Below are 16,500 nucleotides of genomic sequence, written 5' to 3'. Positions count from 1 at the left end.
CTCCTTGAGTAGCTTAACAATCAACTTTCTGAACTCTTTATCTGTCAATTCAGAGATGTCTTCTTGGTTTGGATCCATTGCTGGAGAGATAGTATGATCTTTTGGGGGTGTTATAGAACCTTGTTTTGTTATATTACCAGAATTACTTTTCTGGCTGCTTTTCATCTGGGTAGACTATTCAGTGGAAAGATCTGGAACTCAAGGGCTGCTGTTCAGATTCTTTTGTCCCATGGAGTAATCCCAGGTGGCTATTGATCAAGCCACCCAGAAGAGATACCAGATGCTGGGCAGGTTCTGGGGAATGTCTGCAAAGAATTCTGTGATGTAGTCAGTCTTCGAGTCCCCCAGCAGATGTGGCTACCAGCACCTACTCTGGTGGAGGTGGCAGGGCAGTGAAGTGGACTCTGTGAGAGTCCTTGTTGTAGTTTTGTTTAGTGTGCTGGTTGTCTCAAATGCTGGTTATGCTAGCAGTGAAGTCATCATGTGGACAGACTCAGGACCTCTCATTAGCTAGGATGTTGTAGCCACTAGAATAAGGTGTTGTTTTCTGCCTGTTTGAGCAGGATTGTTCTCTTGTGAGTAGCTGTAATGAGTTGAGTTGGTTGGCCTCCAGCCAAAAGGTGGTGCTCTCAAGAGAGCACCTGCTGTGGTAGTAGAAGGGGTATATAAGCTTTCCCTAAGTTGGCCAGAGTAAGTATTCAGCTTTTTCAGAAGACAGGCTGGGCCATCTAGATAAGAATATTTCATTGTGATATTCTAATTTTGTAATAGATTTGTTTCAGTTCAGATACTTTTATACTTTTGGCACAAATTGTAGCCAAAAAGATCCCAGACCGAGCACAAGTGATCTTTGAGAAAAATATGTATTTATGAGAGGATATGTATAGGGGCATGTGTTTTTTAAACTTGATTTATGTCTTTTGTCAATTTTGGAAAATATTCAGCCACTATCTCTTTGAATATACTAAGTGTATTAGTCCATTCTCATGCTGCTAATAAAAGTATACCCGAGACTGGGTAATTTTTAAAGCAAAAGGGTTTAATTGACTCACAGTTCCACATGGCTGGAATGCCTCGCCATCTTACATGGCGGCAGGCAATAGAGCATGTGCACGGGAACTCCTCTTTGTAGAACAGCATGGGAAAGACCCACACCCATGATTCAGTGATATCCTACTAGGTCCCTCCCATGACACTTGGGAATTATGGGACCTACAATTCAGGATGAGATTTGGGTGAGGACACAGACAAATCATATTACTAAGCCTCCATTTTCCCTAATATTTCTTTCTGGAGCTCTTATTACTATATGATGGAACTGAAATTCTATTTTCCATGTCTCTTAAACATTCTTATTTTTTTAAACTACAATCTATTTCAAGCATAAAACTGACAAATTATAGAAAACAATATAACCCACACCAGTAAGCTATCTTTGTCAAACTATAGCATTTTGCCATAAATGCTTATTATACATATTTTTGAGATATATAGATATAATTATATACAGATAAGCATATATGGATATAAAGATGTTTTTGAGAAATTATACATATAATTAAAATCTCCTGGATACTTTCTCTGGATCTATTGCCCTTCCTGTTTCTGTCAAATTAACAATGATTCATGTTTATATCCTTAACATGATACATAAATATACATAAGTATATCCTAAAATTTTAGATCCAAGCTAAGCATTTTGATATAATCAGATGTATCCACCTGTATAAATTGTTTAAGAAGTTCTTATGCAATTTAAGGTTCATATCTTCTAACATCTAAAATGTTTTTCTTTTGACATGTCTTTAAACCATCTGGAGTTTATATTCATGTAGGGTGAAGTAAAGGTACAATTTTTTTTAAAAAAAGAATAAACAATAGTTCAGGTGCAATTTATTAAATACATTATTCTTTTCCCAATGATTTGAATTGTCAATTCCATTATATGTCATTTCTTTATATATGCTGGAGTCAACTGCTGGTTTCTGTTTCAATGGATTGTATTTCTAATTCTGAGGCAGTATAACATTAATTGTTATGTGTTATATAAGTTATTCATCCCCAGTAAGAAATGTTGTTTGGACATGTTATTCTTCAAAATTATTTTGCTTTTTCCCCAGTATAACAAAAGACATTGACGTTTATTTGGTTTTAAAAACCTTCACAGCAATAAAGCATAATAGGTATATAAATTTGATTATGTATCAGTTGTTCGTTTGGTCATTTATATGTCATCAGAAAAAAACCAATCATTTATTGAATACCATAATTCTGCACAGTTTCATAGAAAGTGATTGATTTTACTAGAACAGTAGCTATGACTGAAGTCCTCTAGGGCTGTATGTTGTTATAGACAATTGGCAGTGGATCAATTTTCCAATAAAGTTTGTTTATCATACTTGGACTTAATATCATCATTGGACTTAATCACACTTTTCTTTTTTGGCTGCTTATGCAAAATCATTGCACATTTAGATTTATTTGCTTTTACATACAGATCTGCATTTTATATTCACAGTAGAGCACTTCTCTCTATTCATATTTCCAACTTTATTTTGGGTCACATTATTTATATTGCCATTTTTATCACTTCTTTTAATCTTTAATGAGCTACTTTTGATAGATGGGTATATTTTCTTTGCATTAGAATGATACCTGAAACATGCAAATGTAACAAATTTAAGTGATAATAGTCAATTAACTTGAAAACATTGTGGGCCTAAGAGACAGTATTTCAGTTTAGTAAGCAAGAGTTTCTTATTAATACACTACAAACTCTTAAAGTCTATAAAGTATTAGAAAAGAATAAGATTTTAGCAAAATTTATAATCTTACATTTCAAATTTATTGTATATATAAATAATTGTGTTAAGTTAAAAAAAATTTTAATTGCTAAATAGACCGATGATCCTTCATGGGCCATGAGGGACAGAGTCTGAGGCCAGCACTATGAAAAGCCATGTTCTCAGGCATTTGTTTCAAAGTGCCATGCTTTGTATTGTGTTTCGGAGAAGCAGAACCTTAACAATCTGAAGACATGTACCTCAAGAGAAAAGCTATACCAACCTCAAATGTAGCCAGATCTAGAGTCTAACACATTTTTCAATTTCACTCTGTGGCTCAGGAAAGTCCCTGTGATATCACACGCTTCATAGGCTTTCAGTGAACCACACACAGCCATTGATCAAAGGATAGTCATTTTTATGATTTGAGAAATTTGTGTGGATGTTTTTATAATACTTTAGAAATTTCAAAGAAATTACATTTCTGGTTTAAAAAAGATTAAAGTGTTAAAAAGCTTAACAAAAACACACACACATAGAGCAGTTTCCATGATCCTTTCACACCTGAATCCGATTCCTCAAAAGCAATCATTTTAAACCTTTAGTTTTTGTTCCTCTAGTATTTTACCTCCACGTTTCTACATATTGCTTTTTCCTAATTTATTAATTTTAAGCATTTATTATATTTTTAATGAACTTTTCCAGCTTGTCTAAGCTTTATTTATTTATTTATCTTTATTTTGAGACATGGTCTCTCCCTGTTGCCCTGGCTGGAGTGCAGTAGCACAATCTCAACATGACTACAACTTCTGCCTCCTGGGCTCAAGCAATCTTTCCACCCAAGCCTCCCAAGTATCTGGGACTACAGGCTGGAGCCACCATGCCTGGCTAATTTTTATATTTTTTGTAAAGATGGGATTTTGCCATGTTGCCCTGGCTGGTCTTGAACTCTTGGCCTCAAGTGATCTGCCTGCCTCAGCCTCCCAAAGTGCTGGGATTATAGGCATGAACCACAGCACCCAGCCATATATTTTCTTATATTCCAAAAAGATTTTATGTAGATTAAAATATATATACCTAATCTCTAGGTGCCTTCAGTTTTAACTATCTGTAAATGGATATGATAACATAGGGTAACTATGAGAACTAAATGAATTAATATTTCTAAAGTGCTTAGAACAGTGTCTAGCATATGGTAAATTCCATATGAGGTTTTAAAAATAATAGAGCAAAAAGATATAAATTCAAAATAAGTGAGAAAAGTAATGCAAATAAATAGTATGGAAACAAAATGCAAAACACAAAATAATTCCCATGAAATTGTTTACATTAATGAGAAATGGATCACAATCTTGGCTTTGAGCCTTCTGATACCAAGGCAGAATAGGAATGACAATCACTTACATTGTTTGCAGAATCTACAATTTAAGAACAAGAAATAGTATGGTTCCTTACATTAAGGAGAGAAAGAAATGCATCCCTAGATCCAAATATTTTCACTAAGTTTCTCATGGTGAACATAGTGTTACTGGGCTGCATCTCATCATCCTGTTCGGTCACATCATAAACAGTTCATTGAGCACAATCTAAGGCTGCAGAGAACCTGTGTAAGACCAGGTGCTGTGTTTCAGTTTTGCGCCATCTTTACAGCTTGGCTAGCTTAGGAGTAACTTTAAGAATGCCATTAGTGGCTGGTCACAGTGGCTCACACTTATAATCCCAACACTTTGTGAGCCTGAGGTAGGTATGGGTAACACAGCGAGATCCTGTCTTTTTTAAAAACACACACAAAAAATAGCCAGGGGTAGTAATGCATGCCTGTAGTCCCCAGTACTTGCTACTCTTGGGAGGATGGCTTGAGCCCAGAAGGCCGAGGCTGCAGTGAACTGTGTTCTCACTACTGCACTCTAGCCTGGGCAACACAGTGATATAATATCTCTAAAAAAGTTTGCATAGAGTTGGTTGAATAAAAAGTTGGTTTATTAAGCATGTAAGAATTGTATCTAAAATAGAAGTAAATAAATCCTGAGTAATGGCCAGAGAGATTCTTCTGTGAGTTATATTCTGTAAGAGTATTACTTGGTAGTTCAGGTATTTTTTTAATCTTCCTATTGATTCTTGCCTGTGTTGTGAATAATTGACTTTGCAAGGTAACTGATCATAGAACAAATGTGATATTAATCTACACATGATACAATATTATGCTGACTAGTGTGTCAAAGGGAGAGCTTTCTTGCAAAATATTTCATAAGAAAGAGATTGCAGAATTGCTGCTGGGTAAGCTGTCCTGTTATACATAATAGATCAGTTAAGCAAGAGCTCCAAGTGAGTGGGAACCAGATAAACCAAACTGTAGAACTGGGTCATCCAAGGGTGGGAGACAGGAGGTGTTGCAGGTCTGGGGTTTGGAGCTTGAATGTCTTAGATATCCAACTGAAACACCGTTTGGCTGACCCTGAAGCAAGAGTTTGGAGGTTAGTCACTGTTTCTCTTTATTATTTTCATATTCCATGGGAGGAGTAAAGAGAAAGAACATTTTCTCCTTTCTTCTCTGAAATTTGGGCATATTGCCTCCAGTTTTCATTTAATGATTTCATTATTACTATCGACATTTTAAGCACCTGGAGATACTTCGGAATGGTACAGCAAAAGGAATGAATAGTGTAATGCAATATGACCTTAAGAAGTTCACTTTCAACAGCCTGAACAAGGATAACTGAGGTCAATTTAGTTTTTCAAGTGGGTTGATATAGTTTAGTAAGCTTGAAAAGTGGAATGACATTTTCAACAGAACAAGGAATGTATAGTTGGTAAAGTAAAAGCAAATGTTTGAGATTTTTTTCTGGCAAAAAAAAAAAAAAAGTTACCCAATGTGCTACTAACACAGTCAGAAAATAATTCATTAAGAATATTTTTAGTGGTGGCTCACTCCTATAATTTTGGCATATTGGGAGGCCAAGGTGAGAGGATCACTTGAGGCCAGGAGTTAGACCAGTCTGGGCAACAAAATGAGACAGTATCTCTACAAAAAAAAGGAAAAAAGAGAAAGTATTTTTAGGCCAGGCATGGTGGCTCATGTCTGTAATCCCTACACTTTGGGAGACTAAGGCAGAAAGTTAACAGGACATGGTGGTACATGTTCTTAATCCTGGTTACTCAGGAGGCCGAGGCAGGAGGATCACTTGAGTCCAGAAGTTTGAGGCTGCAGTGAACTATGATTGCACCACTGCAGTCTAGCCTGGGTGACAGGGTGAGAGCCCATGTAAAAATTAAAAAAGGAGGATTTTTAAATCTCAGGAATTTTAGTTCACAATCTCTACCTGTTAAGGTATATTCTTCCCACTGTAATCAGATCACCATTTGCTAGCAATTGAGCTTATTGATACTGCTGCCAACTTGATTAATGATATTGAGTATTTGAAACACTGACCTATTTATTTCTCTAAAAAACAAACCATTTATCTTTGTTTCTGAAATTTCTTCCCACATTTCCACCACCTTAGTCTTTAGGAAGGTGAGACTGTCTTACCAAATATCTAAATGCATCTCTTTCCTGTAAAAAAACAAAATGAGCTTCAAAGTGGGTGATCATTACATTGTCTATTGGCTTGTTCAATTTACTTTATGGTCATGCAAAAACTACATTATCCCAACTATAAACAAATTGCTTACATTGAGGTCAGAGGTAGCCCAAGGAAGTAACCTTCTTCATTGAGCAACCTGAGCCTACTCCCAGAATTCATTGACCCGCATTCCCAACACATGTTCACAATCGATTCAAAATGCCCTCCAGTGAACCAGCCTCCTGCTACTTTCTTTGTAATCTCATCATTCAGAGACTCCCAGAGAGCTTGAGAATCAACATGCTTGTCCATACTGATAAATGGCAGCAGGGCTTACAATGGGAATGGGAGCTAGGAAATGGGACTTCATCTTTATTTATGGAGAACAGGAGGTACAGGAAGCAATCATCTCCATCTTACCAAAGAGTGAGGCTGGAGGAAGTTCTTATCAGAAAAATTACAACAGAGAGCTCCTAATGTACTTTTTTCTCTTCCTTCTATGCTAGAATCTGTTATTTACTATCTGGACATTTCTCATTTTTTCTTTGTTTTTACTCAGTTCACTAAATTATTAATTTTTTAAATTTAATTTTTTATGGCTGAGAGTGATGGTTCATACCTGTAATCCTAGCATTTAGAGAGGACGAGGTGGGAGGATCACATGAAGCCAGGAGTTCAAGATCAGCCTGGGCAACATAGCGAGATCCTGTCTCTACAAAAAAAAATTAGCCAGGCCTGGTGGCAGTGCTGTAGTCCTAGCTACTCAGGAGGTTTGAAGCAGGAGGAATGCCTGAGTCTGGGAGTTCAAGGCTTCAGTGAGCTATGACTGTGCCACTGCACTCCAGCCTGGGTGACAGAGTCAGACCCTGTGTCTGTACATACATATGCACACATATAACGTGTATATATATATATATATATATATACACACATCTATACACATATATATATTTACTGAATAACATTAAAAAATTAACACATAGTGATTATAATTAGCATATTCATCATATTATTTGCATTTATTATTTCTATTGGGAACATTCAATATTCTCTTTCTGTTTTTTTTTTTTTTTTTTTTTGAAACAGAGTCTCCCTCTAGCACCCAGGTTAAAGTGCAATGGTGTGATCACAACTCACTGCAGCCTGGACCTCTTGGGCTCAAGCAGTCCTCCTGCCACAGCTGTCAAGTAGTAGCTGGGACTACAGGTGTGCACTACCATGCCCAGCTAATTTTTAAATAAATTTTTAGTAGAGATGAGGTCTGCTATGTTGCTCAGTCTAGTTTTGAATTCCTAGGCTCAAGGAATCCTCCCACCTCACGTGAGCCACTGTACCTGGCCAAACTCCTCTTTCTACCTATTTGAAACTATAGAACATATTATTATTAACTATAGTCATCCTACGGTGGTATAGAACACTAGAATTTACTCCTTTTATCTAACTGTAATTTTGTATTGTTTAACAAATCTTCCCCTATTTCCCCCTTAGCTCTCCTCCTTTCCAGCCTCTAGTATCCTCTGTTCTATTTTTTGCTTCTGTGATATCCACTTTTTTTTAGCTCCTACATACAAGTGAGAACATGTGGGGTTTAACTTTCTGTTCTTGGCTTATTTCACTTAACACAATATCCTCCAGTTCCATTCATGTTGCTGTGAATGACAGAATTTCATTCTTTTTTATTGAATTGTATTCCACTGTGTATATATACCATATTTTCTTTATCCATGCATCTGTTGTTCTACAACTAAGTTGATTTCATATCTTGGCTATTATGAATAGTGCTGTAATTAAACATGGGGGTACAGATGTTTCTTTGATATATTGATTTATTTTCCTCTGGGAAAACGACCATAACGGGATTGCTGAATTATGTGGTAGCTTTATTTGTAGTTTTTTAATTGTTACTTTTTATTTTGAGACGGAGTCTCGCTCTGACACCAGGCTGGAGTATAGTGGCACGATCTTGGCTCAGTATAATCTCTGCTCACTGCAATTTCTTCTTCTTGAGTTCAAGTGATTATCCTGCCTCAGCCTCCCAAGTTGTTGGGACTATAGGCGTGGGCCACCACACCCAGCTAATTTTTGTATTTTTAGTAGAGACAGGGTTTCACCATGTTGGCCAGGATGGTCTAGATCTCTTGACCTTGTGATCCGCCCACCTCAGCCTCCCAAAATGCTGGGATTACAGGTGTGAGCCACCGTGCCTAGCCCTGTAGTTTTTTTTTTTTTTTTTTTTTTTTTTTTTAAGGAACATTCACACTGTTTCTCCATAGTGGTTGCACTAGTTTACATTCTTAAAACAGTGTTTAAGAGTTCCCTTTGTTCCACATCCTTGCCACCATGTTATTTTTTTGTCTCTCTGATCACAGCCATGCTAACTCTGGTGAGATAATTCATTATTGTAGTTTGATTTGCATTCTCCTGATGATTAGTGATGTCAAGCACTTCTTCATATATTTATTGACTGTTTCTATGCCTTCTATTGATAGATGTCTGTTCACATCATTTATTAAGTTTTTAATCAGATTTATTTATTTATTTTTTTTGCTATTGAGATGTTTGAGTTGCTTGTGACTCTGGATATTAATCCCCTTTGTCATTTGTTTATTTTTGCTTATATTGCCTATGCTTTTGACATCTTATGCATAAAATCTTTTTCCAGACCAATGTTCTGAAGCATTTCCCATATGTTTTCTTCTAGTAGTTTTATAGTTTTGGGTCTTACATGTAGGTCTTGGATCCATTTGGGTTGATTTTTTTAATAGGTGACAGGTAGTTTCATTCTTCTGCATAGGGATATCTAGTTTTCCCAGTACCATTTATTGAAGAGAGTGTCCTTTACTCTATGAGTATTCTGGGTGCCTTTGTCAAAAATCAGTTGGCTGTAAATGTGTAGATTAATTTCTGAGTTCTCTATTCTCTTCTATTGGTCTGTGTATCTGTTTTTATGACAGCACCATGCTGTTTTTTGTTATTACAGCTTTGTAGTATATTTTGAAGTCTGGTAGTGTGATGTTTGCAGCTTTGTTATTTTTGCTTAGGATTACTTTTTTTGTGGTTCCCTACAAATTTTAAGATATTTTTCCTATTTCTGTAAAGAATATCATTGGTATTTTTGATAGTGATTGCATTGAATCTGTTGATTGCTTTTAGTAGTATGATCATTTTTACAACATTAATTATTCAAATCCATGAACATGGATGCAAATGCCTTTCCACTTTTTTCCTATTCAATTTCCTTCATTAGTGTTTTATAGTTTTTCTTGTGGAAATCTTTCACCTCCTTGGTTAAATTTATTCATTTGTTGTTGTGTTTTTGTTTTCATTGTTGTTAAATTTATTCCTAATCATTGTAGGAATCATTGTATTTTGATTTTTATTTGTATTTTCTTTGTAGCTATCATAAATAGGATTGCCATCTCGATTTTATTTTTTTAGCTAGTTCACTATTTGCATATATATATGTTATTCATTTTTGCATGTTGATTTTGTATCCTGAAACTTTACAGAATTTGTTTATCAGTTCTAAGGGTTTTTTTTTTTTAATAGAGTCTTTAGGGTTTCCTATGTATAAGATCATATCATCTGCAAATGGACAACTTGTCTTCCTCTTTTCCAACTTGTGTGTCCTTCGTTTCTTTCTCTTGCCTTATTGCTTTGGCTAGAACTTCCAGTACTAGGTTGAAGAAGAGTGGTGAGGTGGGCATCCTTGTCTTGTTCCAGTTCTTAGAGAAAGCTTTTTCCTGTTCAGTATGGTGTTAGATGTGGGTCTGTCATATATGACCTTTATTGTGTTGTGGCACTTTTCTTCTATTCCTCATTTGTTGGGAATTTTTTTCATGAAGAGATGTTAAATTTTAGCAAATGCTTTTTATGCATCTATTGAGATGATCATATGGTGTATATCTTTTATTCTGTTGATGATGTGATGTATCACATTTATTGATTTGCATATGTTGAGCCATCCTTGTGTTCCTGGGACAAAGTTTACTTGATCATGGTGTATTATCTTTTTGATATATTGTTGGATCCAGTTTGCTGGTATTTTGTGGAGAATTTTTGTGTCTATGTTCATTAAGGATGCTGGCTTACAGTTTTCTTTTCTTTGTGTGTGTCCTTGTCTCTTATCAGGGTTATGCTGAGCCTCATAGAATGAGTTGGAAAAAGTTTCTTCACTTCAATTTTTTGGAATAGTTTGAGAAAAATTAGTATTAATTATTCTTTAAAGGTGTAATAGAATTAAGCAGGAAAGCCATCTGGTCCTGGACTTTTCTTTGTTTGGAAGGTTTTTATTACTGATTCAGTTATGTTACTTGTTATTGATCTATTCAGGTATTCTACTTCTTCTTGGCTCAATTTTGTTAATTATATGTGTCTAGGAATTTATTCATTTTACTTTTAAATCTTTTGACCACTGTGTCACAGTGGTCTCTAATGATTCTTTTTATTTCTGTGGTATCCACTGTGACATCTTTTTTTGCCATTTCTGATTTTATTTATTTGGGTCTTCTATATCTTTCTTAGTCTAGCTAATGGTTTGTTGATTTTATCTTTTCAAAAAACCCAACTTTTTGTTTCACTGATCTTTTGCATTTTTTCGTCTCAAGTTTGTCTATTTCTGCTTTGATCTTTCTTTTCCTTTACTACTTTTCTGTCACTTGCTCCATGTTGCCGTTCCCATGTTGCCTTTTTATTGAGAACCTATGTATGATTTCTCACAACTTCTCTCACCTCTCCCATTTGAAAACCATTTTAAGATCAGAGAGGGGAAGGGCACTGCTCAATTGGACCAATTGAAATGTGTCAGCCTTCATGATAGATGGCCTCTTTCTTTTCTTCATTGTCTATTTCAAGCAATTCTGAGAAGATAAGAATGCTATTGTTGGCCTTGGCTGAACAACGAGAAGGGATCTGTTGATAAGAGTTATGGTGATGACGTGAGCACTGGAAGCCTAGTTTCCACACCTTTTATATAACAACCCTGTCTATCACAACATTTCAGAGTGTCCTTTCTGCAAGTTAGATGCTCTCTACACGGGGACTGTGATTTGCCAAGGTGTGTAATGCATGACCAGCAATGGCTAATGATAATTTCTCCAGTAGCAGCTTCTCCTCAGAGTTCTTTCTGTCCCCAGTTTATCCCTAATTCTTGAAGTCATGTCCAGGGCAAATGGTTGTTCACAAGTCAGGGTTATTCTTTTAGTAAGTGCCTTAAAGAATGTTTGCTGAATTTCTGGCGTGGCTGCCGTGAGGAGGCCGGTAGGAAGCACCTGACATACATGGCTTTTGCATTTGGCCTCATGCAGTCTCCTAGGAGCCATGTGCACAGCACCTCTCCCTCATAGTTGTGTCTAAACTCTGCAGAACTATGGCCCAGTTTTAAATTCTTGGATGTTCACAGGGGCATACATGCCAATTTCATTCTAGGATAGTTCATAGGTTTGCCATTTCCCAAAGGTGAACATACAACTATCCATCTCAGGTCCATTTCTGAGTAATGTAGGTTGAGCACTAGGTTTGTATCAGGTCCTATGCTAAAAACTTTTAAATGCTAAAATCTTTCAAATGCACAATAGCAAAGACTTGGAACTAACCCAAATGTCCATCAGTGATAGACTGGATAAAGAAAATGTGGCACATATACACCATGGAATACTATGCAGCCGTAAAAAAGGATGAGTTCACGTCCTTTGCAGGGACATAGATGAAGCTGGAAACCATCATTCTCAGGAAACTAATTCCATTTGACCCAGCAATTCCATTACTGGGTATATACCCAAAGGATTATAAATCATTCTATTATAAAGACACATGCACATGTATGTTCATTGCAGCACCGTTTACAATAGCAAAGACCTGGAACCAACGCAAATGCCCATCGATGATAGACTGGACAAGGAAAATGTGGCACATATACACCATGGAATACTATGCAGCCATAAAAAAGGATGAGTTTGTGTCCTTTGTAGGGACATGGATGAATCTGGAAACTATCATTCTCAGCAAACTGACACAAGAACAGAGAAAATCAAACACTGCATGTTCTCACTCATAGGTGGGTGTTGAACAATGAGAACACATGGACACAGGGTGGGGAGCATCACACACTGGGGTCTGTTGTGGGGGGCTAGGGGAGGGACAGCAGGGGATGGGGAGGTAGGGGAGAGATAACATGGGGAGAAATGCCAGATGTAGGTGATGGGGAATGGAGGCAGCAAACCACATTGCTATGTGTGTACCTATGCAACAATCCTGCATGATCTGCACATGTACCCCAGAACCTAAAGTACAATAAAAAAAAAATTTCCTAAAGATTGCCTATTTTGTTGCTTTTTCCAAAGAACCAACTATTTTAGTCATTTACTTTCTCTGTTTTCCTGTTTTGTTAATTTTGCTCTTTATTATTTTCTCTTTCTACTTCCATTAGATTACTGATTGTTCTTTTATAATTTCTTGAGTTGGACTCATTAATTTCAGCATTTTTATATATTTCTTATATATGTTACTGTTAGAATAAAAGGAGATTCTGAGGAGCACTTCTTTTAAATGTGTACTACTTATATAAATAATAAAATATGTCTTGGGAAGAAATATAATAACTATCACATCAAACTTAATAGTCCATGGTTGGTATTCCTTATAAAATGGCAAGTTGTCAATTGAAAGACAAAAGTCAATCAATTTGCACCTGACACCTTCAAGGGAGCTGAACAATGAGAACCCATGGACACAGGGAGGGGAACATCACACACTGGAGTCTGTCGGGGGATGGGGGAGGAGTAGCAGGGGGTGGGGGACTAGCAGAGGGATTGCATTAGGAAAAATACCTAATGTAGATGACAGGGTGGATGCAGCAAACCACCTTGGCATGTGTATACCTACGTAACAAACTTGCATGTTCAGCACACGTGCCCCAGAACTTAAAGTGTAATAATTTAAAAAAATGCAACAAATTGAACCTCACCATGAATGTTGGAGGTGTGAAGTTCTTTTAGAATTCCCATTATAAAGATGAGGAAACTGAAGCCTAAGTACAGCTTGGCACATCTAAGGCCACACAACTAGTAAAATAAGTGGATTTAAACTCAGAACTGTTTACTCCACAGCCCATAATCTTGACCACTATGGTATACTGCCTCAAGGTAGAATACATAAAATAGATATCCATGCACAAATAAATCTTTTCATAATGGCCTGCAGCTCAGAATGTAACCAGAATGCATTCCGTCCTTGTTATTTTGCTTTGTGAGCTCTTCCTGTCCTATTGCCACCCTTCCCCCCAGCACCTCAGATAACTTTCCCAACCTCCAAATATCATCCAGATTTCCAATTTGACAGGATGCTGAGGATCTTGTATTGTGTGCTGCCTCAAGTTGTTTCACTCCTTTTTCCTTTTCCTTCCCAAGAAGGAAGATGAACATTCATGAGCTGACTCAGGCCCAGAATCTTTCCCTTGCACTTAGGGTGAGCCAATCAATAACTCTACCCACAGTCCTCCCTGTGCTGATGACCAACACTACATTAGTGGCATTGCTATTTAGCAGCTCAAAAGAAGGTCTCACTAGAAAATAAATTTATTGTCCCCCTCTGTCTCCCCCTTCAGTGAATCCCACCTTACTTCTTCCTGTTAGAAGGCTTTGGAAACCCTCTGGGTTATCAAATAGCACCATTTCCCTTAGCGGTGTTACATTATTGATTGAGATAATGTTATTTTCTGAAAATGTCATCTATGGCAGGTGCAATTTCTACTTGGTTAATTCATCTGTGGCTAGGTCTTGTATATTCAATCTGGTAGCAGAATGCTTTTTTTCCCTTCTGGAGTTGGAATTTTCATTAATGAAATAAAAAATGGGTCATAGAAATATTGCCCATGAAGAACTCAGTTAGAAAACATTGCCCTGTTGCTTTCTTCCTGCTGGAGTTTGCTAGACCTACTTTATTACATTGCAGCTGGCTCCTCTAGTTTACTCAATTGGTTTAACCTTCTTCCAAGAAGGCTGAGGGCACACATTCTGGTTTTATAGAATGTTAGTATATCCTGCTGGGCGCTGGATGCCCCAGTCTTCTAGTAAATCTATAGCGTGATCTTAAGGGAGGTGAGACACAAAGACATCACCACTTCAAGCACATATTTCACTGGCAGGGAGCCATGACATAACCTTTTGGGTACAAAGGACAGCATATTCTATTATTTAGTTGATAGTGTCAAATGGCATGCTTATTACAGGTACTTAGGGGAAGAAGGGCAGTACATTTTTTTTAGTCTCGCTCTGTCACCCAGGCTGGAGTGCAATGGCATGATCTCAGCTCACTGCAACCTCTTCCTCCTGGGTTCAAGCGATTCTCCTGCCTCAGTCTCCCATGTAGGTGGGATTACACTTGTGCACCACCATGCCTAGCTAATTTTTGTATTTTTAGTAGAGATGGGAATTTCACCATCTTGGCCAGGCTGGTCTTGAACTCCTGACCTCAAGTGATCTGCCTGCCTCGACCTCCCAAAGTGCTGGGATTATAGGTGTGAGCCACCGTGCCCAGCCAAGGAGCAGTAAATTTAAAGGAAAATACCATCTAAATAGTAACAATTGCGTGCATGTGACTTGTCCATTTGGAAGACATACAGAAAAGGGATAGAAGCAGAAAGAAACAATATGGTGAGTTAGGTAGTGAAATAATAAAGAACTTTGAACTGTTCCTTAATTACTTCTCTGTAGGGGAGACATTCTTTGGTTCACATACAAATAGAACAGGGAGAAAATCTGCAGCAAGGTATCTTTGCTCAGAAAGGACAGCAGCGATACAGGACTCTGTTACCCCAGCTAATTCCAGACAATAGAATGCTGCCAATGCTATGAAATTAAAAATAAACAAGATAAGAAATAAATCAGATAACTAACAGGACTCTTAGCGTTGATGTTGCCATTGGGATTTTGGAGTTGAAGTTTCAGTTCCCAAAGAGCTGGAGGTCTGGGAATGAAGAGAGAATGGTAAAGAATTATTTTTGACATTTAAGCGTAAAAGTCAAATATCTATACTCCAAGAATGTTAAGAAAAGAAAAAAAGAAAAAAAAAGTCAAATAATCTATAGCACATTCATTGTGAATACATCACAATTTGTGATTATGTGCATTTATTCAGTACAGACACGTCACTGGGTACTCAGTGATGATGTCACTTCATCCTATTTTATGTGGTTCAGCTGACATGATTATCTTTTTTTTTTTGCTCTGAACTGCTACACGTAAATACCAAGTTCAATGGTTAAGCTTTTTTATTTAAGAAATGATTATAGCAGGTGTGGTGGCTCATGCCTTCCCAGCACTTTGGGAAGCTGAGGTGGGCAGATTGCTTGAGTCCAGGAGTTTGAGGCCAACCTGGGCACCATGGTGAAACCCAGTCTTCAGTCTCTACAAAAAAAACCAAAAATTAGCTGGGTGTGGTGGTATGCATCTGTAGTCCCAGATGGATCACTTGAACCCAGAAAGTCAAGGCTGCAGTGAGCTGAGATCATGCCACTGCACTCCGGCCTGGGTGACAGAGTGAGAACCCATCTCAAAAAAAAAAAAAAAGAAAAGAAAAGAAATGAGTACATGTGTGTCGTGTTTACCCCCAATTAGAATTTGATCCATTTAGTATTCTTCTACCTAGTAACAGTGCTTTCCTGCGCCTTAGTTTCAGTTATTCTCCTAACTAACTTTCCTACCCTTTGGTGTGTTTCTTGAACAAAGATCAACTTGTGATTTCTTGATGTCTTTTTTTAAAACCCAAGAAGTGAGGATTTATGTTTTCAAGCCAGATAATCCTGCCCTCCCAAATCTTCCCCACCAGGAGTAAGTCGTTAGAGTTCACATTGCCTTAAAAAGAACTTGCGTGCAGGCTGCGTATCTTCAAGGGACCAAAACTGTCACTAAGGACAGAACTTTGGGACAATCCTAGTGGACCAGTCTCACGGATACTGATTTGTTACTGCTTAAGATTTAAAAAGAAAAAAATGACAGTCGTGCTATAGTTTAGAAAGTAAGTGAATTTGTGGGCAGGTGGTATGACTTACTGTCAGTTACCTTTAGGGATTTTATACAATTCCCCCTCCCGCGGCTCCTTTTCTACTGCAGCTCTCAGTTCTTCCAGCAGGTGTCCCTATAATCACAGAACAAACA

The 16,500-nt window shown here is 37.3% G+C and overlaps 1 pseudogene; it reads right to left on the bottom strand.

Moving 5' to 3' along the window:
- LOC105729986 (tRNA-dihydrouridine(16/17) synthase [NAD(P)(+)]-like) overlaps positions 1 to 16,500 on the bottom strand; it is a 33,412-nt pseudogene that overhangs the window by 15,279 nt on the left and 1,633 nt on the right.

The sequence above is a fragment of the Aotus nancymaae genome, unplaced genomic scaffold, assembly GCF_030222135.1.
Source record: "Aotus nancymaae isolate 86718 unplaced genomic scaffold, 86718_ANA_hifiasm-v0.15.2.pri h1tg000014l, whole genome shotgun sequence".
NCBI lineage: Eukaryota > Metazoa > Chordata > Mammalia > Primates > Aotidae > Aotus > Aotus nancymaae.
This window is presented reverse-complemented; position numbering and strand designations above follow the sequence as displayed.